The following is an 18,730-nucleotide window of genomic DNA, read 5'->3' on the forward strand; positions in this document are numbered from 1 at the left end:
AACAAAAGAAGAGTGTTGGAGGAAGCAAACAAGATGATATCAGTGAAAGTTCTTTATAAACCCTGAGGCAGCATACAAAACGCAGCTGGTATTTTCCACAGATGAGAGTAACGGAGGAACTTGCCAACCCTGAAAGTGCAACTACCCTAGTGGTTTGAAGCTGGATGTATCTCAGGAAAGTATGTTCTTAAAGCTAATCCATTGCTGTGGGTGTGGACCCATTATAAGTAGGATTTTAACTTCAATTGAGATGTGGTCCACCTCCTTCAGGATGGGTCTTAATGCTCTTACTGGAGTGCTTTTTAGGAGGATAAAACACATAGAAACACCCAGAGAAGCTAAGAAAGCCAGAGAAGCTGAGTGACAATGACACATACAGAAGCTGAGAGAGGAAGTCACTGAAACCAGAAGCTGAAGGCAATGCAACCCAGGAGAGAAGGCCCAGCAGACACCACCACGTGCCTTCCCATGTGACAGAGGGTCCAAGAGCACTAGTAGCCTTTCATCAGGGAGAAAATTTTGTCCTAATGATGCTTTGATTTGGAACTTTGAATAGCCTGAGAATTGCAAACTTGTAAGTTAATAAATCCTCATTATAAAACACAGCCCATTTCTGGTTTATTGCATTTCATCAGCTTTAGCAAATCGTAAACACTATTTCATTTAATGTCAGCCTGATCCTAATTTCATGAGATAATGTTGCTGGCATCCCCATTTTAATGATGATGAAAATGAGGCTCAGAATGGTCAATGGACTTGCCCAAGGTGAGCAGAGCTAGGACTACAATCCAGGTTTTGGAGATTCCAGAACTCACTAGGTCCAAAGAAGGGTCTTTGCTTTGTCCCACTCTGTGTTGGAGGGAGGGAAGGCATGTCCCCTCTAGGCAGAACTCTGAAGACAAAGGCACAGAAATCCAGACACCACTGATGGGGCTGAGGCCATTGTCGCTGCATGAAAAATTACCAAGAAGCTGACCTGAGCACCAAGAAGGGAAGAAGGTGTTTGCTTGCTAGCTCTTGCTTGTTGAGAGGACTTTTTAGTAACTGAGTCACAGAAGGCTCAAAGTTGGATCTCCTGCTTTGGGCCAGGAAACCAGGAAACGTCTAGATCAAGGGAAAAGATGCTTAGGGACTCCATTTGGCTAACATCGAGGGAGATGATCCAAGCGCTCAGCCCTGGAGGATGCAGAGCAATGAGACATCTTGGCATCCTTAATTTTAGATTTTGGAAACCAAGACTGAGAGAAAGGTGGGATGACTGGCCCAAGGTCACACAGCCAGTGTGTGCTGAACCCCAGTCAGTGAAACCTCACCTGGGCCTTGCAGCCCTGAGATTGGCATGGAAGAACAGGCACTGGGTTTCTTCCACGGGAGACACAGACCCTGTTACCTCCCACCTCCCACTGCAAGACATTCCCGCTGGAGAGAAGATTCCGCAGCCTCTGCCTCTGCCTACGACTTTTTCTATTCTGGGTGCAGGCTGTGCAATTAGCATAAATCTGAATAAATTTTTCATCATTTTGAACAGGAAATAGAAAGCCACAAGAAAAGAGATGAAAAGCTCATGTTAACTAGAGAAGTCATGTGTCATCCTTCTTTAGAGTCTACCTCTTGTTCTTCCCTTGGCGAGAATGCCAACCTCACCATGCAAGAAACATTCCTCCAGCTGGAAGGCCCCATCCTCCTGGACTTTCTGAAGGACCCGGGGGCAGAACTGATGTCCCTGCCTCTCAAACCACATTAGACTGCATATATCCTTCTTTACACTTATGGTAAATTGAGTTAGGACCCCAGGGGGTGTGGGTGTGGGTGTGAACATGTCCTTAATCTTAATCCCATTCCTGTGGGTGTGAACCCATTGTAAATAGGATCTTTTGAAGATGTTATTGTTAGTTAAGATGTGATCCAGCTGAATCAGGATAGGTCTTAATCTTGTTACTGGAGACCTTATAGAGAGAAAACCGCTGGGAGGAACCAGAAGCTGGAAGTCAATGGAACCTGGAAGAGAAAGGAGAGGACATCATCATGGGTTGGGAAAGCCAAGGAACCCAAGCATTGCCAGCCAACCAGAATGCTACCGACCGGGGAGGAAGCAAGCCTTCCAGGCTCCAAAACCATGAGGCAATAAAGTCCCTTTGTCCAAGCCAAAGCCAGTTTGTGGTATTTACCATCAAATCCTGGCAAGACTGAGAAAACAGCCTATGACACTGTATTCTAACATACCCCATAGGCCTGGGGCCTCCTGCCTCAGGTTTGTAGACTTCAGGGGACTTCCTTGTCCCAATGGCTCTGGGAATTTCATTCAGCACTGCGAGTGCTTTGACACTCCACCAGGAACAGCCACCTTCCTACTGAGGGATCCCACACCCCAAAGGCTGAAGGGTTGACTACAGACTTGTTTTCACAACCTCCCCCTGGTTTCAGGGTGCATCTGAGGAACTACCCAGCTGGGGACTGTATCTCTATCACTTTGAGGACACCATCCTGTCTCAGTGCCTGGGTGGTGGTTAATGAAAACTGCAAAGGCTGCTCTACAAAGCCCAAAACTATCCCAAATAAATCCCCAAATAAAAGTCAGATGGCAACCACCTCGAGACCCTCAGCCTTCCAGCCTGCTGAGTTAAGCCTGTTCATGGTTATTTAAATAAAAGTTATTCTTGGGCGGGCCGCGGTGGCTCAGCGGGCAAAGTGCTTGCCTGCTATGCCGGAGGACCTCGGTTCGATTCCCGGCCCCAGCCCATGTAACAAAAACGGAGAAACAGAATACAATAAAACAAGAAAATGTTTAAAAATGTTTCCCTTTCTTCCTTCCTTCCTTCCTTCTATCCTTCCTTCCTTCTCTCTGTCTTTCCTTTAAAAAAAAAAAAAAAAAAAAAAAAAAGTTATTCTTAACCTTATTCTGCAGATGTGTGTGTCTCCTACTCATCCTGGACTCCCATTTCCTGCCTCCTGTGAATTCTCACACTGCAGCTATGTCTGGTTTCCCACATCTTTCCCCCATGCTGGGCCTGCTGATTTTGCTCCCTCAAACCACCAAGAATGCAAAGTTTTATGTGCACCAGACTTTGACTGAGGTTTGGGGTCATGGAGGGTGGTTATTGTACATCACATGGCACAGGCAACAGCTTCAAATTGAATTTTATTCCAAAATCCCTCTGTCATTTGCCCACCGTGCCGGCTTGAAACTATTATGTACCCCAGAGAAGCCATGTCCTTTAATCTTCATTCAATTTTGCTGGGTGGGGTCTTTTTAATTGTTTCCACGAAACAATGACCCACCCAGTTGTGGGTGGTAATTTTGATTAGATGGTTCACATGGAGGTGTGTCTCCTTCAAGGTGGGGTTGCTTACTGGTGCTCTTTAAGAGGGCACCATTTTGGAAAGAGCCACCAGAACCAACAAAGCCCACACATCCAGAGACTTTTGGAGATGAAGAAGAAAAACACCTCTGGGGGAGCTTCATGAAACAGGAAGCTGGGAGAGACAGTTAGCTACATCAGCATGTGCCATCCCAGCTGAGAGAGAAACCCTGAACTACATTGGCCTCTCTTGAGTGAAGTTAACTTTTTGTTGGTGCCTTAATTTGGACATTTTCATGGCTCTAGAACTGTAAACTTGCAACTTAATAAATTCCCCATTTAAAAAGCCATTCCATTTCTGGTATATCATATTCTGGAAGCTAGCAAACTAGAACACCCACTGTTCTAGTTTGCTAGCTGCCAGAATGCAATATACCAGAGATAGGATGGCTTTTAACAAGGGGAATTTAATAAATTGCTAGTTTACAGTTCTAAGGCTGAGAAAATGTCCAATTAAAACAAGTTTATAGAAATGTCCAGTCAAAAGCATCCAGGAAAAGATACTGTGTTAGTTAGATTCAATTGTCAACTTGGCCAGGTGAGCATACCTAGTTCTGTTGCTGTGGACACAAGCCAATGGTACGTGAACCTCATCTGTTGCTAATTACATCTGCAGTCAGCTAGGAGGCGTGTCTGCTGCAATGAGTCGTGTTTGACTTAATTGGCTGGTGCTTAAATGAGAGATCGCAACGTAGCACAGCTGGCAGCTCGGCATTCCTCATCTCAGCACCAGCAGCTCAGCCCAGGCCTTTGGAGATGCAGAAAGAAGTTACCCCGGGGAAAGTTGTTGGAACCCAGGGGCCTGGAGAGAAGACCAGCAGAGACCATCTTGTGCCTTCCACGTAAGAAAGAACCTCAGTGGAAAGTAAGCTGCCTTTCCTCTGAAGAACCAACAAAATAAATCCCCTTTTATTAAAAGCCAATCCATCTCTCGTGTGTTGCATTCCAGCAGCTAGCAAACTAGAACAGATACCTTGGTTCAAGAAGGCCAATGAAGTTCAAGTGGAAGGGCACATGGCGAACACAGTCAGAGCTTCTCTCTCAGCTGGAAGGGCATGTGGCAAACATGGCATCATCTGCTAGCTTTCTCTCCTGGCTTCTGGTTTCATGAAGCTCCCCGGGAGGCGTTTTCCTTCTTCATCTCCAAAGGTCATTGGTGGGTGGACTCTCTGCTTCGTGGTGCTACAGCATTCTCTGCTCTCTCTGAATCTCTCATTCTCCAAAATGTCTCCTCTTTTATAGGACTCCAGTAAACCAATCAAGACCCACCCAAATGGGTGGAGACATGTCATCACCTAATCCAGTTCAACAACCACTCTTGACTAAATTAGATCATCCAGGGAGATGATCTGATTACAGTTTCAAACATACAATATTGAATAGGGATTATTCTGCCTTTATGAAATGGGATTTATATTAAGACGTGGCTTTTCTAGGGGGCATACTTCCTTTCAAACCAGCACACCCACCAAGGGGAATATCTTGCTGGTGACACGCATCCTGAGGTGCTAGCTTTTTGCCACATTCACCCGCCTTGTTCACTCTTCCATGGCAGTCTCCTCAGCCCCTCTCCACTCCCCATCCTCCTGTTCTAAATTCCTATTAGGAGAGTCCAGCCTTATGGCCCCTACTCTGCTGGAAGCTCTGGGCCCACCTGAAATGCCCAAATGCTTGGCTCAGCAGGGGTCCGCCTCAGCCCATTGCCATCCTTGAGCTGCACAGAAAGTATACAAGGTATTGAAGTGACCATTTGCTCTCAAATTCTTGGTCAGGGACCCCTCCTCCAAGAATGAAGGCAGTCTCAGGGACTGCGATATTTTGTTTTTCTTCCTATGCTGGCTTCTCTACAGGGCCATGAACAACTGAAAGTCGGAAACTCTCTGAGTCATCTCTTCAATCTAGGTCCTGCCCAGAATGAGGCAAGATACCAGGCAAGCATTCCGGGAAGGTGGCTGAAAGAGCAAAGGAAGGAACAGATGGATGACGACCTAACACTCAAGGGAAAGGCAGGAGGGAGCAAGGGAAACTTTTGGGAATTGAATGTGATCTTGCGTTTATTATTTTCCCACGCATTCTGGGCGATACAGTAATCTATCACTTTGGATCAGCTCAACTGAAAATTCTTGTGGTAGAATATATTACGACTCAGCAAATAGTCACTCTTTCCTGCTGCGTCCCATGGGCAGAGTAAACTCTCCTTCCCTACTGGCCTGGACTTGGTCGTGTGACTTGCTTTTTTGTTTGTTTGTTTTTGTTTCTTTTTCCAAAATATTTTTATTGAGATATCTTCACATGCCATACAGTCCAACCAATAGTATACAATCAGTAGCTCAAATATCATCACATAGTTGTATATCCATCATTAAGATCATTTTTAGAACATTTGCATGACTCCAGAAAAAGGAAAAAGAAAAAAAACCATACATCCCACACCCCTTACCCCTCCTTATCATTGACCATCAGTATTGCAATCTAACCAATTTGTTTTTATCCCATAGCCCCTCCCCCATTATTTATTTATTTTTCCTTATTTTTTTTACTTATCTGGATAAAGGGAGCCACAAGATTTTCACAATCAAATGGACATATTATAAATGTTATATAGTTGTACAATTGTCTTCAAGAAACAAGGCTATGGAAATACAGTTCAACAGCTTCAGGTACTTCCCTCTAGCCTCTCCAATACACCACAAACTAAAAAGGTGATAACTATAAAATGCATAAGAATAACCTCCAGGATAACTTCTAAGCTCTGTTTGAAATCTCTCAGCCACTGAAACTTAATTTTGTTTATTTCTCTCTTCCCCATTTTGGTCAAGAAGGCTTTCTCAATCACTTGATGCTGGGTCCTGGTTCATCCCTGGGAGTTATGTCCCCACATATTTACACTCCTGGGAATTATGTCCCAGGTAGGGGCTGGGTAGTGAGTTCACCTGCCAAGTTGGCTTAGAGAGAGAGGCCACATCTGAGCAACAAAAGAGGTCTTCTTGGGGGTGACTCTTAGGCATATTATAAGTGGGTTTAGCTTCTCCTTTGCAGGAATAAGTTTCATAGGGGCAAGCCCCAAGATTGAGGGCTCAGTCTATTGAGGGGGTTGGCCCCACTGCTGTGAGAACATCAGGAATTCCCACTGCTGTGAGAACATCAGGAATTCCCCAGGTGGGTAAGTTTAATATTTCCTCCTTTCTCCCCAGTCCTTCAAGGGGACTTTGCAAATATTTTTTTATTCTCTGTCCAAATTGCTATAGGATATATTGGGGCATGACACTTACTTATACAAACCAAGAAAATCTCATGCCCAAGTCAAGGTTCCATGTGATTATGGTGTTCAAATAAACTGTCTGTGCTTTTGTGAACCTGTTGTGGACCTCAGAAAAGCCTTGTCCTTTAATTCTCATTCAATATTGATGGGTGGGAGTTTTTCGATTATCCATGGAGATGTGACCCACCCAATTGGGTAGTAATCTTGGATTAGATGGTTTCCATGGAGATGTGTCTCCACCCATTCAAGGTGGGGTTTGCTTACTAGAGCACTCTAAGAGGGAACCATTTTGGAAAAGGCTTTAGAGCCCACACAGCCAGAGATCTTTGGAGATGAAGGAAAATGCCCCCAGGGGAGTTTCATGAAATAAGAAGCCAGGAGAGAAAGCTAGCAGAGCTCACCATGTGCCCTTCCAGCTGAGAGAGAAACCCTGAACATCATCGGCCTTCTTGAACCAAGGTATCACCTTGGATGCCTTAGATTGGATGTTTTCATAACCTTGCCTTAATTTGGAAATTTTCACAGCCATAGAACTGCAAATGTGCAATTTAATAAATTCCCCTTTTTAAAAGCTGTTCTGTTTCTGGTATATTGCGTTCCAGCAGCTTGCAGACTAGAACATTGACCATGCAAGTTAAATTTGAGAACACGCTATCAAAAATACAAATTTCATACCAAATAAACACCTCTTCCTTTGGACTCACACAGAAGTTGTAATTTTAAAATATAGACCATATCATCCTTTATCCAGTACTCTGACTTACCTTATCCAGATCAGCATCATTCATAGCTCTAGTCTAAGTCTGATCACTTTTTCAATGTTTTTAACAGTGCTGTGTGGGGTAATGCTGACTTTCATAGCTTCAGAGCTCTAACTCTGAGTCTCAGGTGTCCATGTGACTCACTTTGACCCATGGAACCTGAGAGGAATTCACATAGTGGCCATCCTGATCAGAAAATTTAAGATGCATTGCCCATCTCCTTTCCTGCTCTCATGCTCCCACCACTGGCCATGCTCCAGAAAAATCCAAAACTTGGGAGACACGTGAATCAAATCCAAATCAAAGCCCAGCTGAACCATAACTGGCCTGCAGACCAGTAAGTGAGAAGTGACTGTGGTGGTAAGCCCCCAAGATTTGAGCATAAGCTAATGTGACCATCACGTCCTCAGCTTGCACACCTCCATTAATGGGGAGCTCACTACCTCTCAAAGCTTTGCCTAACCCCATCTCTGGGGCGTTAGAGGCTAACCCATCCCCTAACCATGTTCTCTCATTGGTACTAGCTCATAGCTGGGCAAGGACAGAAGCAATAGTGGTGCCACGGTTCCACTCCCTGCTTCCTCAGAACCTCCTGTACAGCCTGGTTCCCTAGGCCTTCACCTCTGTCTTTACTCTCTCTGCCTGCTGCCTTCCACAAAGGCTGAATCTGGAACTGACTACTATTCCTGATGAATGGGGCCAGCGGCCAGGCGTCAGGTGCTTGTTTTACTGATCTAGATGATATGCTTCCCTGGGAAACATCTGGTTAAAAGCAGACTCTAGGACCAGAGAGAACTGGGGCCAAATCCCAACCCGGTGATCACCAACTGTGCCACCTCAGGCCCATCACTTAATTTCTCAGAACCTCTATTTTCTCTTTTGTAAAATGAAAACAATTACATCAAAAGGTAATATGCACAGCACACTTGGCATGGTGCCTGGCTCATAGGAATCACTGAGTTTTAGCTGTTATTACATTACTTAGTCTTGATGTCAACTGAACTCTCTGTCACCTACATTTCTTGAATGATAGCATTTTCTAAAAAAGTGCAAGGGGAGTTTTTTTTTTTTTCATTTTAATCCTTTATTGAAAAATATTCCAACAATACAAAAAGAAAAAAGAAGAAAGCAAGTCATGCAAATCTGATCACCCTGAGATAATACTGTGAAAATAATTAGTTAACTCCCTTCTGGAGAGGTGTTTAATTTTTAAAGGGACAAATGCTGCAACTCACTTTTCTTGTTCTGTCCTTGAGGCAGGCAGCCCAATAGAGAAGAAGGAAAATGGCTTTTGGGCTCACGCAGACTTGTCTTCAGCCCAAACGTTGTCACTTGCAGGCGTGGGACTGTGTTAGTTTGCTGCTGCCGGAATGCAATATACCGGAACTGGAATGACTTTTACAAAAGTGGAGTTTAGTAAATTACAAGTTTACAGTTCTAAGGAAGTGAAAGTGTCCGAATTAAAGCCCCAACAAGAGGTTACCTTCATTCATGGAAGGTCCATGGGTTAGGAACTCTTTTGTCAGCTGGGAAGTCACACGGCTAGTATTGGCCTCTCCAGGTTCTGGCCTGCTTAATATCTCATGGTGACATCTGCTGGGCTCCAAGCATCTCCAAACATCCATGTCTCTGTTCTCCACGTGCCTGTACCTGTGTCAGCTCTACTGTGAAGTTTCTGTTGGCTCTGAGACTTCTGTCATTCCTCTAGGCTCTGTCCTTTCTGTCTCTCCAAAATCGTTCCTTTTAAAGGATTCTATCATCGGATCAAGACCCACCTGAAATGGATGGAGTCACATCTCCATCTAATCAAATGATACAGTTGGGTGTGTCACATCTCCATGAAGATAATATAATTAAAAGATTCTACTCTAGATTATTAAATCAGGATTAAAAGAAACAGTTGCCTCCACAAGATTGAATCAGGATTAAAACATGGCTTTTCTGAGGTACATAGTATTTTCAAACTGGCACAGGGACCTTTCACCTCTTGATGCCCAATGACACCTTTGGGACACAGAGATTTTTTTTCAACCACTTTATTGAAATATAATTTACATACCATACCGATTTGAAGTATACAGTATAATGTTTTTTGGTATATTCATGGTGCTGTACGCCCATCACCACAATCCGTTTTAGAACATTTTCACCACCCCAAAAAGAAACCCTATTGAAAAGAAAGAAGAAACAAAAACAAAGGAAAGAAAGAGAGAAAGAGGGAGGGAAGGAAGAAAGGAAGGAAGGGAGGGAAGGAGGGAGGGAGGGAGGGAGGGAGGGAGGAAAGAAGGAAGGAAGGAAGGAAGGAAGGAAGGAAGGAAGGAACGAACGAACGAACGAACGAACGAACGAACGAACGAACGAACGAACGAACTTCCTTACTGCTTAGCCCCCAGCAAACACTAATCTTTCTAACTCCATGTGTTTGCCTGTTCTGGCCAATTCCTATAAACAAACCTTATAATTGGTGGTCCTTTTGCCTGGCTTCCTTCACTGTGCATTATTTTTTCAAGGTTCATCCATGTTGTGTGAGGGATTTTTAAAGAAATGATTAACCTGGACGTTTGTCACATTCCACCCTCACTTGCGTAAAGAGAGCGCTGGTTTTACTTTCTCGGCTTCTCCCACCCGCCCTGCCCCCAGCCCTCTCAAGACAGCCTCCCCCAAGCTGGTCCATGGAGTTCTGTGATGCAGGCTCAGACGGGCAAAGAAAAGATGGTACCGAGAGGCCGGAGGAGAAAGTGCAGAGCAGGAAGGCAGAGTGCGCATGCGTGAGCTTGAGACCCACTTAGGGTGAGGCTTGGTGAAGGGGAGGCCCTGGGGCAGTTGGGATGGGACAGGATGGAGCAGAAAGGGGAACGAAAAATGCCTGAGGGCTTATAAATTGGATTCCCGTTAATGTTTTCTAGAGTTAAGTTTAGAATTCCCTTTTTATTCCTCCTGGGATTTGGCTGCACTTCCAAATTTGGAAGCACCTGATGGCAGAATCTGAACTTTTGTTCTGATGGCAGAACCCGGACTTTCGTTCTGACGGCAGAACCCTGTGAAAGTCCGCTGCCTGCCCCCGCACAACTCTGAGCTATGGGGCCAATAGCATCAACCCCGCCAGTCTTCAGACCTCAGCGGCATGTTTTATTCCAAGCACCATCCATCCTACGTCATGGAATCCTCCCAGCGAACCCAGAGGTGGGTGCATTTTACTTGCCCAGCCTTCTTAAATGGGGATATAGTGAAGTCCTGGAAAGAATGCTCATCACCTGCTTTGTATCCCCTGCCCATGTGCTGGGCCTCAGCGGTAGCAGCCACCCCAGGCCCCAAAAAATAATCACTCCAGTTCCCACACGTGACCGGTCTCCCAGGCGCCTGGGCTCTTGGCTCTGGACCTATGGGTCAGAGAGTTCCCAGCCACACTAATATAATCCCTGTTTTTGTGTGTTTCTTTGACTTTTAGAAGAACCCAGATTTCTTTACCTTTCCTTGGAGCCACAGGACTGCAAACTCCAAGCAGACTCAAAGGTGTCCCTAAAGGGAGGTAACAGCTCCCGGTGGAGTTGAAAATTGCTTTGCTCTGATGGCCTTTTGGCTCAGCCCTCGGAAGCCAGCACAGGACCAGGGCAAACCCGAAAAGTATCTTCCCACTCTGTAGCGTCCAAACCCTCGTCTCTGGGCAGAACATTCTAGAACATTGGCCTTATCAGATTCTATCCTTCTAGAATGCTACCTGGGTGAAAATCTTAGAGATAACGAAGGAGAGGCTCAGAGAGGTTGAGACACTTATTCAAGATCACACAGCTGGAAAAGATTGCAGGGAGGCCTCAAATTCAGGCACCTGTCTCCAAAGCCTGCTCTTTTTCCATGACCTCTCAGCAGTCTAGCCCAAATATCTAGTCATGTTTTATCAAAAAAAAGGCCTTACTGACATCATTTCTCCTTCCAGGCTTTCAGTCCCTTACATAGAAAATGAAAGGTCCAGTTTCAAGTTGGTGGTGAGCATCACTCATTCAGTCATTCAACAAACATTACTGAACACTTCTTCTGCTCCAGGCCCTTGGCCAGATGGGCAAGCCCCCTGGCCTATCAGAGTTTACATTAGTAGGAGTCAGGACTGGGGGGTGAGGGGCTGGTGGACAGACAATGAACATATAAACAAATAGGGTATTTCCAGAGAGTAAACCTTCCCCAAAGTCTATGAAACAAGGTCAAGGATCGCTACAGAAGGCTGCTTTAGATGGGGCAGCTGGCCAGGGAAGGAGTCACAGAGAAGGTGATGTTCTAGTTGAAAATTAGAGAATGAAATGGTCAGCCATGCAAAAAAGCAGAGAGAATATTACAGGCAGAAGTAACAACCAGACTGGTGCAAATAAACCTGATGTCTGGGTAAAACAGAAGGAGGCCAGTGTTGCCGAGGTGGGACGTAGGAGAAGGAAGAGAGAGGGAGGTGGAAAGCAAGCTGTGAAGCGAGGCAAGGGAGTTCAAATTTTGTTCTTCGAGGGTTTGGGCAAGGAAGTGACATGAAAGAAGAGAAGTTCTCCTGTCCGTGAACGTGTTTTGTAAACTATAGAGTGCTGTGCACCTGTGAGAGATGACACAGTTTCTCCTCTGGGGTCGCCTTTTGTGTTAAGTGAAGGGTTAATCTCTGAACTAGGAAAGATCTCGTTTTCTCCTTTAAGGGCTGTCTGGATGCTCTGGGCAAAAAGACACACTTTAGTGCCACCTAAGTAACAACAACTTCTCGTTGACTTCCTTATTTACCTTTTTGGAACCTGGTATGCCCTGCCCTGGTTTCTAATCCTTCCTAGGACCTCTCTGTCCCAGCCTCCAGCAGGTGGGATGACAGTCACAAGTGGCAGCTAAGATCACACAGCAAGTCACAAACAGTTGACACTAGATCTCAAGTCTTGGCAGGTCCCACTGTGAGACTCAAATAAGTCCGCTAATCTTAGCCATCCTGATGCCTCATCATCATTGTTATAATTGCAACAATGGCAAAGCTGATGACCTTTTGGCTTTCACTATACGCCAGGTACTGCTCTGAGGTTTTTTGTCTTTAGCGTGTTTGCATCTTACAACCCTATGAGGTAGGAGCCATCAGCATCCCAATTTTATAGACAAGGACACAGGCAGAGGGGTTGTGTTATGTGTCAGAATTCAGACTTAGATCTGCTGTCTCCAGAGCACTCACTCTTAACTATCATCTCCCATGCCAGTTACATTGTTAGGAAAGTGAACTGAGGCACAAAGAGGTTCAATTATCTGCCCAGGGTCATTCCAACCAGGGCTCAAACCTGTATAGCTGTCTGATTCAGGAACTGTGGTTTCAGTCATCGCATTACATTATCCCTCAAAGGATGTGTCTTACTTATCTTTCCATCTGAGACACCAAGCACACAATGGGCATGGCTCAGGAAACACGGGTGGAACTGAAATGAATTGTGACAACAGGTTACTTAAATGTTGCAGACCCAGTCAATGTATTTAGGGAGAACAGAGGAAAATTTCAGAAAGGAAGAAAACCAAACATCCTGGCTGATGGCATTTGTAGTGGAAAAAACATGGACTTTCTATGGAGTCAAAGACTCCCTATCAAAAACCTATGGGAGGGCGGTGCAATGGTGACTCTGGTAGAATTCTCACCTGCCATGCCAGAGACCCAGGTTCAGTTCCCAGAGCCTGTCCGTGCCCTCCCCCCGCCCCCAAAAAAACACCCATTGGAGGTCTGCTGGTGAGTTTGGTTTCAACTCCTTGCATCATGAGGCAAGGTATGTTCTTGGCTTGGGCTTCTGGATCCCTAACTGGGTCAATGAGACTGAAGAGAAGGATTCCCTAAGACTGTGACACAGCTGAGGAGATAGAAGGGGAGGAATCACCTCCTATGACCTAGTGATGTTCAGAGTTTGTGAGGTTATGAAGAGTGGTGCAGAAGGAAACTGGCAGATTCATGGGCCAGCTTCCTGTGCAGATATTATCCTTCCTTATCCTTCAAAATCCCTGAGGATCCTGATTTAAGCCTGAATTCTGGGATGCTTCTTTGCCAACAGCAACATCTACATTCTGTGTCACTTTTTTATTTATAAGTTTCAAGTCACCAGTTCAAGCAAGAGCAATGGACGAGTGAGGAAGAAATGTAAACAAGATGCTCTCCAGAAGAAGCCTGGGAAGTTTATAAATAGATAAATGCACCATCAAAACTTGTAAGTGAAATTTCAGCCTTCTCCATTAAAATACTGGTAGAAAACTTAAGAAACAGAAAAATTTCCTCTGAGCACAGATACTGATTCTTCAAGACTGCCTCTCTATCTGTATGACTCAGTTTGAAAGTATTTGAAATGCCATTTATACTTAAATATGAGAGAAGCTGTGTAAGAAAGGTCCGTTATGAATATGAGAGTATTTCATTCATTTTTGCAATAATCTCATCACAGAGTAATTGATGTAAGAAAAGTCTTCACCATAAATTCAGCTTCATTAGATACCTGAGAATTAATACTGGAGCCTTTCGTCTATGTCTCATTTTAATAGATACTAGGAAGTCTCCTAGGAGAAAAATCCTGAGCATGATAGAAATGTTGGAAAGCCTTCAGCCCAGATCAGACCTTCCTCAGCATCAACAAATTCATCCTGGGGAGAAAACTTCTGAATGTAATAAATGTGGAAAAACCTTTGCCCTGAATCAAAACTGAATGGAAAGTAAGAAAATATATATTGGAGCAAAATCAAATGAATGTTCTGAATGTGGTAAAGTGTTCTCTTGAATCTCTCCCTTACATTTGAGAGGTCCTATAGGGAAGAAACCATATAAATGAAATAAATGGGGAAAAGTCTTCAGCTAGAAGGGAAACTTCCTTTTGCATCAGAAACATCATACTGGAGAGAAACTATGAATGTGGGAAAGCTTCTATTCGGAGAAATCATACCTGAAAGAAATCTTATGCTTGTAAGCACTGTGGGGAAGCCTTCAATGGAAAATCATAGCTCAGTGAGCATGAAAAAATTCATACTGCAGAGAGGTCATTTGAACATTATCAATGTGGCAGAGCCTTCAGGCAGAAGCAATACCTCATTAAACATCAGAACATTCATAGTTGAAAGAAACCCTTTCAATGTAGTGAATGTGGAAAAGCCTTTAACCAAAAGGAAAACCTCATTATCCATCAACAAATCCATACTGGAGGGAAACCTTATGAATGTAAAGGATGTGGGAAAGCTTTCATTCAGAAATCAAGCCTCATTAGGCACCAGAGAAGTCATCCTGGGGAGAAATCTATGCATATAAGGATTTGAGAAAGCCTCCAAGGGCAAATCAAATCTCACTGAGCAAGAGAAAATTCATATTGGAGAGAACCCCTGCAAATGTAATGAACATGGAACAATCTTCAGGCAGAAGCAGTGCCTCATTAAACAACACAGTATTCATACAGGAGAGAAACCAAACCCTACAAATATATAATGCATGTGTAAAAACCTTTAGAATCACTTATTGTACATGTGAGAATTCATACAGGTGATAAACCTTATGAATTAAAATATGTGGGAAAGCCTTCTGCCAAAGCTCATCTTTTACTGTGCATACGAGAAGTCATATAAAAAATGCTATGGTTATAATGAATGTGGGAAAGCCTTCTCTCACTTCTAAACCCTTAATCTACATATGAGAATCCATACAGGTGAAACACCATATCAAGACAGTGAATTTGGGAAAGATTTTCACCAGAAGTCACACTACATTAGACACCAGAGAATTCATAATCATTAAAACTCAGAATGTCTTGAATTTAGGAAAACTTCAGCAGAATTTATACTTAATGACACAAAAAATTCATTTTACAGCCAGTGTTCTAGTTTGCTAGCTGCCAGAATGCAACACACCAGAGATGGATTGACTTTTAATAAAAGGGGATTTATTTCATTAGTTCTTCAGAGGAAAGGCAGCTAACTTTCAACTGAGTTTCTTTCTTACGCGGGAAGGCACAGGATGGTCTCTGCTGGCCTTCTCTCCAGGCCTCTGTGTTTTCAACAACTTTCCCCGGGGTGATTTCTTTCTGCTTCTCCCACGGCCTGGGCTGAGCTGTGAATGCTGAGATGAGGTAAGCTGAGCTGCTCTGGCTGTGCTACGTTGCGTTCTCTCATTTAAGCACCAGCCAATTAAGTCAAATGTCATTCATTGCAGCAAGCACGCCTCCTAGCCAACTGCAGATGTAATCAGCCACAGATGAGGTTCACACGCTGTTGGTTCATGTCCACAGCAACAGAACTAGGCACCTTCTCCTGGCCAAGTTGACAACTGAATCTAACTACCACAGCCAGTGACATGAAATGTGGGAAATCTTTCAGCAGCAACTCAAAACATAAAACACTGAGCTATTTTTAATAAGAATAAATGTCATAATATAAATGAAAACGTGTGCTCCCCAAACTTCCACAACAAACACTGTTAATGCTCTACTTTAGGAGCATTTCCATTAAAGTTAGGATCCAATCATAGACACTGATCACCCGCTACAAAGCTACATGGTCCTGGAAGGTCTACCCAATGCAATAAGACAAAGATATAAGTATAAGGATTTAAAATCAAGAAACAAAATTATTTTTTAAACTATATGATTTGTGATGCATATAATTGTAAAGCTATAATCAAAATTCTTTGCTCTTGAGGCAGTCATAGATAATAGATATTGGAACATAATATTGAGCCCGGAAACATAGACATGCATTTATGGGAAATTGACATTTTGTGGTAACACATATTAGTAGGGAAATCATGGATGCTTCAAAAAATGTTCCCAGAGTAACCAACTTTTCATGTGTAAAAATGATTATCTGCCATCATCATGTATTAAAATATTTATTTCTCATGAATTCCAAAGATACTGAAGACTAGAATGTAAAAAGCAAAACTTAAAAACAGTATTAGTATTCTACAGGAGAATGTCTTTAAAACCTTGAGGTAGGAGAGGATTCCTAGAATAGATTTCTGAATACCCAGAATTTCTACTCTCTGAGTATGTATACACAAACCTAAGAAACAGGCATGTGTATCCGGAGAGCCTTGTTCTTTGCAGCATGAATTATAGTGGCCACAAATTGGATACAAGTGTCTGATACTTGTGAAATGGATGAATAAAATGTGATAGTCACCCAGTAGACTATTCTCTAGCAGTCAAATACAGATAATTAGATCTATTAACAGAAGATCTGAAAAATCATGTCAAGTGAGAAAAATGAAGACAAAATGTTGAATATATTATATTTGTATGAATTTGATTAAAGTTAAAACTAACCAAGTAGTAAGCATTGGTATGCATTAACAGTTTTACGTAAAAGCATAAAACATGGATAAGAAGGATACATGCACACTGCAAGTAGTTGCCTCTAGGAAGAAGAGAGGCAGAAGGGAAATAGGTTCAAGCATGGTTGGAATAAGAATCTGTTTCTAAACATCAAATTCCAAATATATATAACAAAATGTGAGTGGTGCAAGGGTAGCTCAGTGGCAGAATTCTCGCCTGCCATGCAGAAGACCCAGGTTCGATTCCTGGACCATGCACCATCCAAAAAAAATGTTAGCTAATCCTGGGGTCAGGTAACACAGGTATTCATCCCATTATGTGGGCTATTTTCTTAAATTTCTGAAAATTAAAAAGGTGAAGATAGTGGTAAACCTGTACATGGAGTACATGTTAAAATCAGCCAGTCAAATACTAATATTTTTATAGAAAATTTTCTAAACTCATATTTAATGAATATTAAACTCATTTAATACTATTAAATATGGAATTTAAAAACAAAAACCAAAAACCCATGGATGCTGCAAGGGCTAAAAAGATGGCGGTCCCTGCACCTTTAATCGCTCTGATGTATTCAGTGCTGCGACTTTCACGATGGCTGGCCTGACTTCACCACCTTCCCTCAGCCCTGCTTTCTGACGCCTTCCTAGTCAAGAGAAAGCTCTTGCCAAGTCTGCCCTGGTCTCCTCGGTCAGCATCAAGACTGCAACATTAAGATGAGTGTTTTAGTTTGCTGATGTTGCCAGAATGCAAAATATTAGAAATGGGTTGGCTTTTATAAAGAGGATTTATTAAGTTATAAGTTTACACTTCTAAGGCCATAAAAAGTCCACACTAAGACATCCAGAGAAAGATACCTTGACTCAAGAAAGGCCGATGTCACCTGGGAAACCTCTATCAGCTGGGAAGGCACATAGCTTGTGTCTGCTGGTCCATTGCCTATTGGTTTCAAACAGCTTCCCCAGGGGTATTTTGTTTCTGCAGCTCCCAACATTTCTGTCTGTGTCAGCCCTGAGCTCCTGGTGCCTCCTGGGGCCTCTGCATTTCCAAACGTCTGTATCTAAGCTTTCTCTGTGGACACTCCAGTCATCTCCAAATGCCTGCGTCTGTGTCCGGCGCTGACCTCTTTCCCTCTCCCTGAGCTCTCTTCCAGACTCCAGGAAAGTAATTAAGACCCACCTTGAATGGGTAGAGTCACATTTCCATCTCATCAAAAGGTCCAACCCACAATTGGGTATGTCACACTCCATGGAAACAGTCCAGTCAAGGTTTCCACCCTAAACAATAGGTCTGCCCTCGCAAGACTGGGTTAGGAAAAAGAGCATCACTTTTCTGGGGTATGTAACATCTTCAAATCAGCTCACTGGGTGACTTTGACTGGAGAGAAGCAGACATCCTGATGTTTCTCAGGGCTATTGTGATGATGAAGACGCACAGATCCATCATCGTGGAGCAACATATAGACGACATCTTCAGTAAAGTGGCCAACACTATTCTCTTCTTCCAGCTGGATAGTCACATGGGTGTGCTTTACATCACACTCAGTAGTGTTCCTGGTGTCACACAACCGCCCTTGTATATGGCCTGAGTACATCAAATACATTAAAGGGAAAGGCATTGCTGACAAGCTGGAGCAGAACAGGACGGTCACTTGGATTGTGGAGTTCTTTGTCAATTGGTCTAATAACTGCCACATTTGCTCCCTATCTACACCAACCTCTCCCTGAAGTACAACTGTACAGGCCTAACTTTGGGGGAGGTGGATGTGGGATACCACACTGTACACATTGCAAAGTGAGCACTTCAGCCCTCACCAAGCAGCTCTCTACGCTGATCCTGTCCCCAGGTGGTAAGGAGGCAATGCAGCAGCCACAGGTTGACAAGAAAGGACATGCTGTCTCCTCGACCCCTTCTGAGAAGAATGTGATCTGAGAAGTCAACTTGAATGAGACAGAATTTCTGAGCCTAAGGTCCCATCTTCCACCACAGTGCCAGATGGGGAAAACAAGAAGGATCTTCACTGATAATGTGCCCTCTCCTTCTCAGTCCCTTCCTGGACACCATTGA

General features: G+C 43.6%; 2 pseudogenes; both read left to right on the forward strand.

Annotated features, from left to right (window-relative positions):
* Window positions 1-13,933: 13,933 nt before the first annotated feature.
* On the forward strand, window positions 13,934-15,132 carry LOC143664619 (uncharacterized; annotated as a pseudogene).
* Window positions 15,133-17,961: 2,829 nt separating this feature from the next.
* On the forward strand, window positions 17,962-18,730 carry LOC143664351 (thioredoxin-related transmembrane protein 2 pseudogene; annotated as a pseudogene).

This window comes from Tamandua tetradactyla, chromosome 20 (assembly GCF_023851605.1).
Source record: "Tamandua tetradactyla isolate mTamTet1 chromosome 20, mTamTet1.pri, whole genome shotgun sequence".
In the NCBI taxonomy this organism is placed as follows: domain Eukaryota; kingdom Metazoa; phylum Chordata; class Mammalia; order Pilosa; family Myrmecophagidae; genus Tamandua; species Tamandua tetradactyla.